Raw genomic sequence first — 7,997 nt, forward strand, 5'->3', positions numbered from 1 at the left:
TCAATCACCTTCTGAAGCAGGAGGGTTCAGATCTGAAGTCCAGCCTGAGTTGCACAAGGTGACAGCATCTCAAGAAACCAAGAAGAGGGGATGGAGCTCTTTCCTAGCTTGGGCAAAGCTGTGAAATCTATCCATGACACCCAGAGTGAGAAGGACAAGAAAAAGAGTGTAAAGTAAAGCTTTGCCTGTTTAGAATTTTGTAACATAAAGATCTAACCCTTCTGTTTCTTTTTTACAAAATTGTTTTTATTTGATACCACCTTTTCCCTTCTAACGAAACAAAAATAACAAAAATCACAAACTAATAGTAAGTGATATGACTAACTACAAACTAGAGTTGTGTTATTCACATAGACTTCCATACATTTACTATGAAATATTATATTAATTATCTGTTTGTATAAAATATTTATGTCAAAATACATTGTACAAATTTTAAAGTCAATATACTCATTCTTCAAATGCAATTTTGAATTATTTCTTTTGTTTTTTGAGATTATATAATAATCATATAATTTTCCCTTCCCTTTCCTCTCTCTAAACATTAACATAAATCCCTCCCATCTCTCTTTCAAATTCATGGCCTCCTTTATGATGAATTCTTCTTGCACCATTATGTATATGTATTTAAGTATATATTCTTGAATACATAAATACAACCTGCTAGGCTGTATAATATTACTTGTACACATTTTCAATTCTAACCATTTGGTATTAAATATCCAATTGGTGTGCTTTTTGTTGAGTAAGACTATTTCTCCTTTTTACAGCAGTCTCTCATTGGCAGTCATTTTCTTTTGTGTGTAGGACTGAGAGATCTTTGGACTTTCTCTCCATTCACATAATCATGTCTATTGTCCTTGTTTAGTCTTATTGGTGAGACTGATGAATGTAGTTCCTGAAGTTCTTAGTAGAAACAATCTCAGAGTAAATTCACCAATCCTCTGGCTCTTACCTTCCCCCAACTCATACCCCACTCCTTTCTTCTCTTCACCCCAACACTCTGTGTCTACAATGATCCCTGAGCCTTTAGATGACAGCATTGTGTTGTAGTTGTATATACTAGTATTGGGACCTATAACTCTAATTTTTAGTTGGTTGTGGCTTTCTATATTGGTCTCTGTTGCAAAAATAAAAAAAAAATTCTTTGATGTGGTTGCTGACTACACTTATATGTGCCTATAAGAGAGATTTTTAGAATATAGATAGGCATTATGCTAGTTTAGTAAGTGGTGCTTGTAGGATGTCTTCCAAGATCTATGACTTTACTAGCCCTGGATAGTTGGCTGGCTTTAAAGTACCAGGTGTAATTTTCCTCTTGTTGAGATGATCTTAATGATAAGCATGGTAGGATAACCCTAGGGGTATAGTATTAGCACACATGTCCTAATTGTAAAAAAGAGCTCTTTAATTGTATTCAACATGAATTATAATGTCAAAGATCATAATCTTTATCATTATTGTAAAATTAATCATATTAATATTGAAGGGTATTTTAACTTAGTCATAACCAACTGGATATTTACATAACTGTCATAAAATGTACTAAAGTAATTTGACATTTACATGCCTTGTTTTAAGTATACTTTTTTTTTTTATTTGAGGCATTCATTTATGAAAATTCTATTTGCATACTTTCTATTACAACTCTCCCCCATGTCCCCTCAACCACGATCACCTAGTCTCAAATTTATATGGCCTCTTTTCTATATTTTATTTGTGTATTTGCTAGTTTCTTTTTTGTTGTTGCTGTGATTAAATACCACATCCAAAGCAACTTATAGAGGGTAGCGTGTTTGACTTAGGCTTCCAGAGGGACAGGAGTCCAATCGGTGGGAAATCATGACAGTACAGAGAAGGCAGGTCTACTGAAGCAGGAAGTGGACAACTTCAGTGGCAAGCAGAAGACACAGAGAGAAAATGAGGAGCTGAAAACCATTTTACTCTCCATGTCTGCTCCCATGCTTTTCAGCCAGTTGGTACCACCTAGATATCCATAATCATTGCCACCAAATGAGAATGAAATGCTCAAATGTACAAGATTATGTGGCCTTTTGAAGTTGGACTAAATACATTATGATGTAGTCATGTGGCCTATGGAGGCCACATAAAATGTATATCATTAGCTTCAGTATTGAAAGCCTCTCGTCTCTAGTAAGAAGTCCTTCTTGGGAACTTTTGTGTGAAGGAGTCTTGCTGTAAGAAGTATGTCACTGGAAGCAACTGTTAAGTTTAAAAATGCTACTTATAGTTTATTCTTTCTTCTTCATGATTTCAGTTCGGGTTGGGAGCACTCAGCTGCTTGCTTTTATGCATTTACTTAGCCATGATGGCCTCATATTCCTCTAGCAGAACAAGCCAAAATAAATTCATTCTTCCTTAAGTTGCCCTTGATAATGATGTCTTATCACAGAAAGATAATTAATTATGTTTGATTGATGTAAAGAGACACTATGACAATGTCACCATGAAGAGACACCCCATAAAAGGAAACATCTAATTAGGGCTTCCTTACAGGTTCAGAAGTTTAGTCTGTTATCATCATGCCTGGAAGCATAGCAGCACACAGGTAGAAATGGTGCTTGAGAAGTAGGTGAGAGCTACATCCTGCTCTGCTGATGCAGGAATAGACTCTGGGCTTGGCATGGACATTTGAAGACTGGGAGTCCATTCCCAATGACACTCTTCCTCCATACCCACTAATCCTTTCAAATAGTGCCACTCCCTCATGACAAAGTACTCAAATCTGTAATCTTATAGGGACATTCTTAGCCAAATTATATATGTGTGTGTGTGTGTTTGTGTGTGTGTGTGTGTATGTGTGTGCATGTGTATAAATTGATAAATCATATATATATATATATTTTTTTTTTCATTTCTTTAGGTCTGATACCTTAGAATTGTGGCCTCAACCTAATTAAAAAAAGAAAAATATATAATTAATAAAATTTGTTCTCCCTCACTCAGTAGCCATTAACTCATTTAGCTCTTCTTCTGGCAACAGCTTTTTTACATGTACAAAATTCAAATCATTGTAAATGTGTTAATATTATTCCTATACTATATTTTATTGACTTTGGATTTCAATGTCCTAAAAGTTTTGTTTTTCAAATTATAGTTTATAATATTTTGTATATAATTTGTAGCCCATATGGCTAAATTGAAATTAACTAAACAGGTCTGTAGGTAGACAAGATTTATGGCTGATGAATTTTATTGGCATAGGAATTTAAATAAATATAATTTGCTTATTATAATAATACCCAGTTTGATTGTGTATTTCATTCAAATGACTAAATGTTTTTAGAGTATACTTAGAAAAATTGATCCATTTGAGAGGTTTTTAAGACTAATTTCGAATGAAAAGAATTATGAACTTGAATTGTATTATAAAATATCTGATAAAGATGAAACTTAAATACGATATTATAACCCACTGTTAGGTGGCAATTTGAACCTTTCCAAAAGTGTGAGATAATGGGATATCTGAAAAGATAGGTCATATTCAATATAATTGAAATGATGTTAGAACAAATGGGACTCTCCTGTTAAAGCAATGTGAAACTATCATTGTAATTTTTTCATATTGCAAAAGAAACCCAGCTAGCATATTAAAAAGAGTGAGATGGTTCGTACAATTTAATTTGAGATTAAATTTTAAACAGTTCTTAAATGTTAATATTATTCTTACTTCCTTTGTATACCTTTCTATCCTTTAAATTATCAAATGTGTTTACTTCCTCCAAAGCAAGAGACTTCGAGAAGACTGAGATTCATTCCTTAGAAAACAAAATATGCAATTGAAAATACGGATGTGAAAATATAATTACAACATGTTATCTACTGCTGCCTTCCCAATCCATAGAAAGTCACTTTGCTTTTTGTATTTAGAGTTTAGTACCAAAGGGGAATTATAAATTTGCAACAACTATATTTTCTAATTACACCTCAAAAGTGGTGATTTTTTCATCTCTACAATCAAATCAAATATAAGATTATAAATTCTGAATAATATACTTACATTTTTAAATAATATGATTTTTGTTGTACTACTTGTCCTGACATTATAAGAATTAAATGTATAAATTGCATTTTATTAAATTTCAAGTAGATTATCTCAGAGAACTATAACAAATCAGTTTATTTACAAAATATGGAGAAAAGGAGATATAGTATCATGATAAAATTTTGTAATAGAAAATGTTTTAATAAAGATAAAGATATTCAGATTAGACTGCAAAAAAAGTTAGGTCAGGAGTTTTAGTTGTTGTATTGGATCTGTTAGGATGAATTTTGCAGAGTTGTCAAGAGCATAAAGGGCTTAAAGTTAAAAAAGAATAAGCTTAGATAGAAGTAAGTATGGCTTCTGTTGGCTCCAACAGTGTTTTAAAATTTAATAGGAAAGAAAAGTAACAGAAAGCAACTGCTTAGCCTTAACAAGTACATAATGTCAGTGCTTACAAGAAACTGTGTATTGAATCCTGTGAGGTCTCACAGTAACTAACACAAAATTTGAATAGTTGCTAATTTATTTATTTATTTATTTTATTTTTGAATTTTATTTTATTTTACTTCAGTTCAGAGCCTGAAGTAGGCACTCTTTGGTATTTTGAACATTAACTTGACATTTAGGATCACCATTAGTTGTGACAAGAGGGATTTAGCTGGTTTGATGGTGTATTCTAACCCAAGGATGAAGTTTTCACAACTCCAGGATGGGGATTCTGCCTACTGCCCACAGGAACCATGTGTCACACAAGTACAGTTGAAGACTCTGGAGCAAACGGCACCCCAGACTCTGGCATCTGGCATCCATGTGCACTGAGCCAACTCTGCTCACTCTACTGAACACTGGATCCCTCTGGCCTGGCTCAATTTTTCTACAACACAACACTTACCATCCTTTAGTCCACTAAGTGCTTACCTATGTGCTCTGCTACTATGTGTTAGGACCCTCCAGCTAGAATATAAGTCCCATTCTCAAAGGGATCATCATATGTTGTTCACTGGTAGACACTTGGTAAGTACTTGCAGAACTAATGAATGTTGTAAAATCTACATGAATGACATTACCTGAAAGGTCGCCATGCCAGTGGGCTTCCTGGTTCAATTTCTTGAACTCGACCACTTGGAAGAAGATGTGCTCAAGGATATGTTTGGCATCTTGCCAAACCTTTGGAAGTTTACTGGTTACTCCAAGAATGTCACCACACTTTCTGACATAGAATTTGAGGTCTTCATCAGTACACTTGTTGGTGATCTGAGCAAGACGTGCCTTCTCAGAGGAGATTGTCTCATCTAACTACATCAAACAGCTCCAGGGGAGGGGGTGGTAACTCCAGGAAACAGAGAGGGAAGACTGCAGGCTGAAGAGCTGGCAGCGGCATCTCAAACTGATGTTGGACGGGCTGGAGTGGTTCATGTTTCACATTTAGCTCCTCATGAGCCTGGATGACCTTGGGGAAGCAGGTGGCATCCAGCTGGTAAATGGACAGGTCAAAGAGGGTGGAAAAGTCACTAGGGTTCTCACCGCCCTCCTGGAGACACACTCAGAGCTGCTCTGAAAGGGTGCCGGTATGTGGTACCATTGTGTAGTCAGAAATCTCTGGGTCCTCCATCCACATGGTTTAGGTGGATGTCTCCTGTTGTGAGCCACTGGAACACAACATCTATAACTTTACTATTTTCTTCTTTATCCAAGTGATGGTCAGTGAACATGTGATGCAAGCCAGGCACTGCCAGCCTCCAACCTTGATTCTTCGAGTGATAGAATGCCAAAATGGGTCTGTTAAGTGGGAAGCAGACAGAGCCTATGGACAGAACAGTCATGACACTCAATGTGGCACCAAAATGGTAGAGACGAAGGTGAGAGCCTGGGCATTGTTTCTATTGCTTTCTTCATGATTCCAGGCACAGCCTTTCCTGCAGCTAATTTCCCCGTTCAACACTCCATCTGAAACCAGAACCTACTTAGGATGGAAATACTTGTAACAGACATTTCTAACCACAGCATCATTACTAACCATGATTCTATATTCTTCTAGAAGAAAGTTAATATTGGTATCAAATCTGGATTCTCCCCCTTCTCCCAGCTTCACAAGGATATCCCCACCATTGTCAAGGTACTTTAGGACTTCAAACTCACCTGCAGTAAATTTTTCCCTTGGTCCATCTGTAATCCATAGTTTCATCCCAATTAACTTCTCAGATGTGATTCCATCTTTAAAGCTATGAATCTTCCAATGATTCTGAAGTCTTTTCTGCAAAGATTTGTAGCCAGTGTTGGTGGTAACCACTTCCTTTTTGTATGCATTGAAAAATATGATACTCCACACCTCCTTCTCAGATAAAGACAAATGAGAGAAGCAGCATTTTAATATTGCCCCATAACGCTGGAGAAGGATACCTATAAAACCCTAATGATTCTCAAAGGTTGAGAGTAAAATGTATAACCATAGCTGAAAAACCAGTGGCCAAACCCAATCCAGCCTGTGCCTGGCTTTAGCTTTCAGGATGTTCTCTGGCTCCCCTACCAGTCTATTTTCATGACCTTGCTTACCACCACCCTCCTGTTGTATACTGAGATCATATTTACAAAGTAATTCCTCACTGCTCACTACTATCACATGTAGAGTATAGCTCTCTAGATCATTTCAGGCATAACTTAATTTTATGAAATAAAATCTTACAATGCTAATCTGAAACACACCACATATTTGACATTCTTTCTTGTCAATACATATAGACCATTCTTTCAAATAACTATAGTAGTCTGTTTTAAGGATGTAACACAAATATTTAAATGTTCATAAATTTAATGATATGTTTTCAATTTTGTTAGTTAAATACTAAAGACAGTTCTAGGTTAATTTTATTTATTTCTATTTTATTTATTTTTCAGGCCAGGATCTCACTATATAGCTCTGGTTGTCTTAACACACATTATGTAGACTAGGTTGGACTCAAACTCACAGAGACCCACCTGCTTCTGCCTCCAAGTGCTGGGATTAAAGGCCTGTGTCCCTATGCCCAGTTAGACCTATTTTATTTTTAATTAGATGTATGTATGTGTATTTACATGTGCCTACATAGGCCAGAAAGCAGATCCCCTAGAGGTAGACTTACAAATGATTATATATTACGTGATGTGCTGGGAACCAAACCAGGGTTCCCATGGGGAGTCAGCAGAGCCCAGCACACTGAGCCTAGGCAGGTCCAGGCCCCTTCCCACTGCACCAAGTCTGAGCAAGGTGTCACACCACAGGAACCAGATTCCAGAAGCCTGGCCATAGACCAGGGACAGATCCCAATCCCCCTGCCTGGGTGCCCCCGAAACAGTTCAAGCCAAACCACTGTCTTCCGTATCCAGAGGGCCTAGTCCAGTCCCATGGGGGCTCCACAGCCTCCAATCCACAGTTCATGGGTTTCCACTAGTGTGGCCAGTCATCTCTACACTTCTTCCCCTCATGATCTCGACGTCCCTCGCCTGCAGAATCTCTCCTCTCTCTCATCAATTGGATTCCCGGAGCTCATTCTGGTGCCTGGCCATGGATCTCTGCATCTGCCTCCATCAGTCACTGGACAAAGGCTTTATGATGAAAGCTAGGTCATTTGCTAGACCAGTCACCAGAGTAGACCAGTCCACGCACCCTCTGGGCCACTGCCAACAGGCCAAGGTGGGGTCATCTTTGGGGATTCCTGAGAGCCTCCCCAGCACCCTGCCTCTTCCTATTAGCATGATGTCCTCATCTACGATGGCATCATCCTCCCTGCCCTCCCACTCCGCCCCTGTTCCAGCTTGACCCTCCCATTTCCCCATGTTCTCATCCCCCACTCTTCACCCTCTGCAACTGCCCCCACATGCAGTCCACTCATGTAGATCTCATCCACTTCTCCTTCACAGGGTCATCCATGTGTCCCTCCTAGGGTCTTTCCCTGTTAGCTAGCCTCTCTGGAGTTGTGGGTTGCAGTCTGGCCATCCCTTCCCTCACATTTAG

At 37.9% G+C, this 7,997-nt stretch overlaps 1 pseudogene; it reads right to left on the reverse strand.

Annotated features, from left to right (window-relative positions):
* Nucleotides 1–4,960: 4,960 nt before the first annotated feature.
* On the reverse strand, nt 4,961–7,686 carry LOC118569868 (annotated as a pseudogene).
* Nucleotides 7,687–7,997: the final 311 nt, after the last annotated feature.

The sequence above is a fragment of the Onychomys torridus genome, chromosome 18 (assembly GCF_903995425.1).
Source record: "Onychomys torridus chromosome 18, mOncTor1.1, whole genome shotgun sequence".
Lineage (NCBI taxonomy): Eukaryota > Metazoa > Chordata > Mammalia > Rodentia > Cricetidae > Onychomys > Onychomys torridus.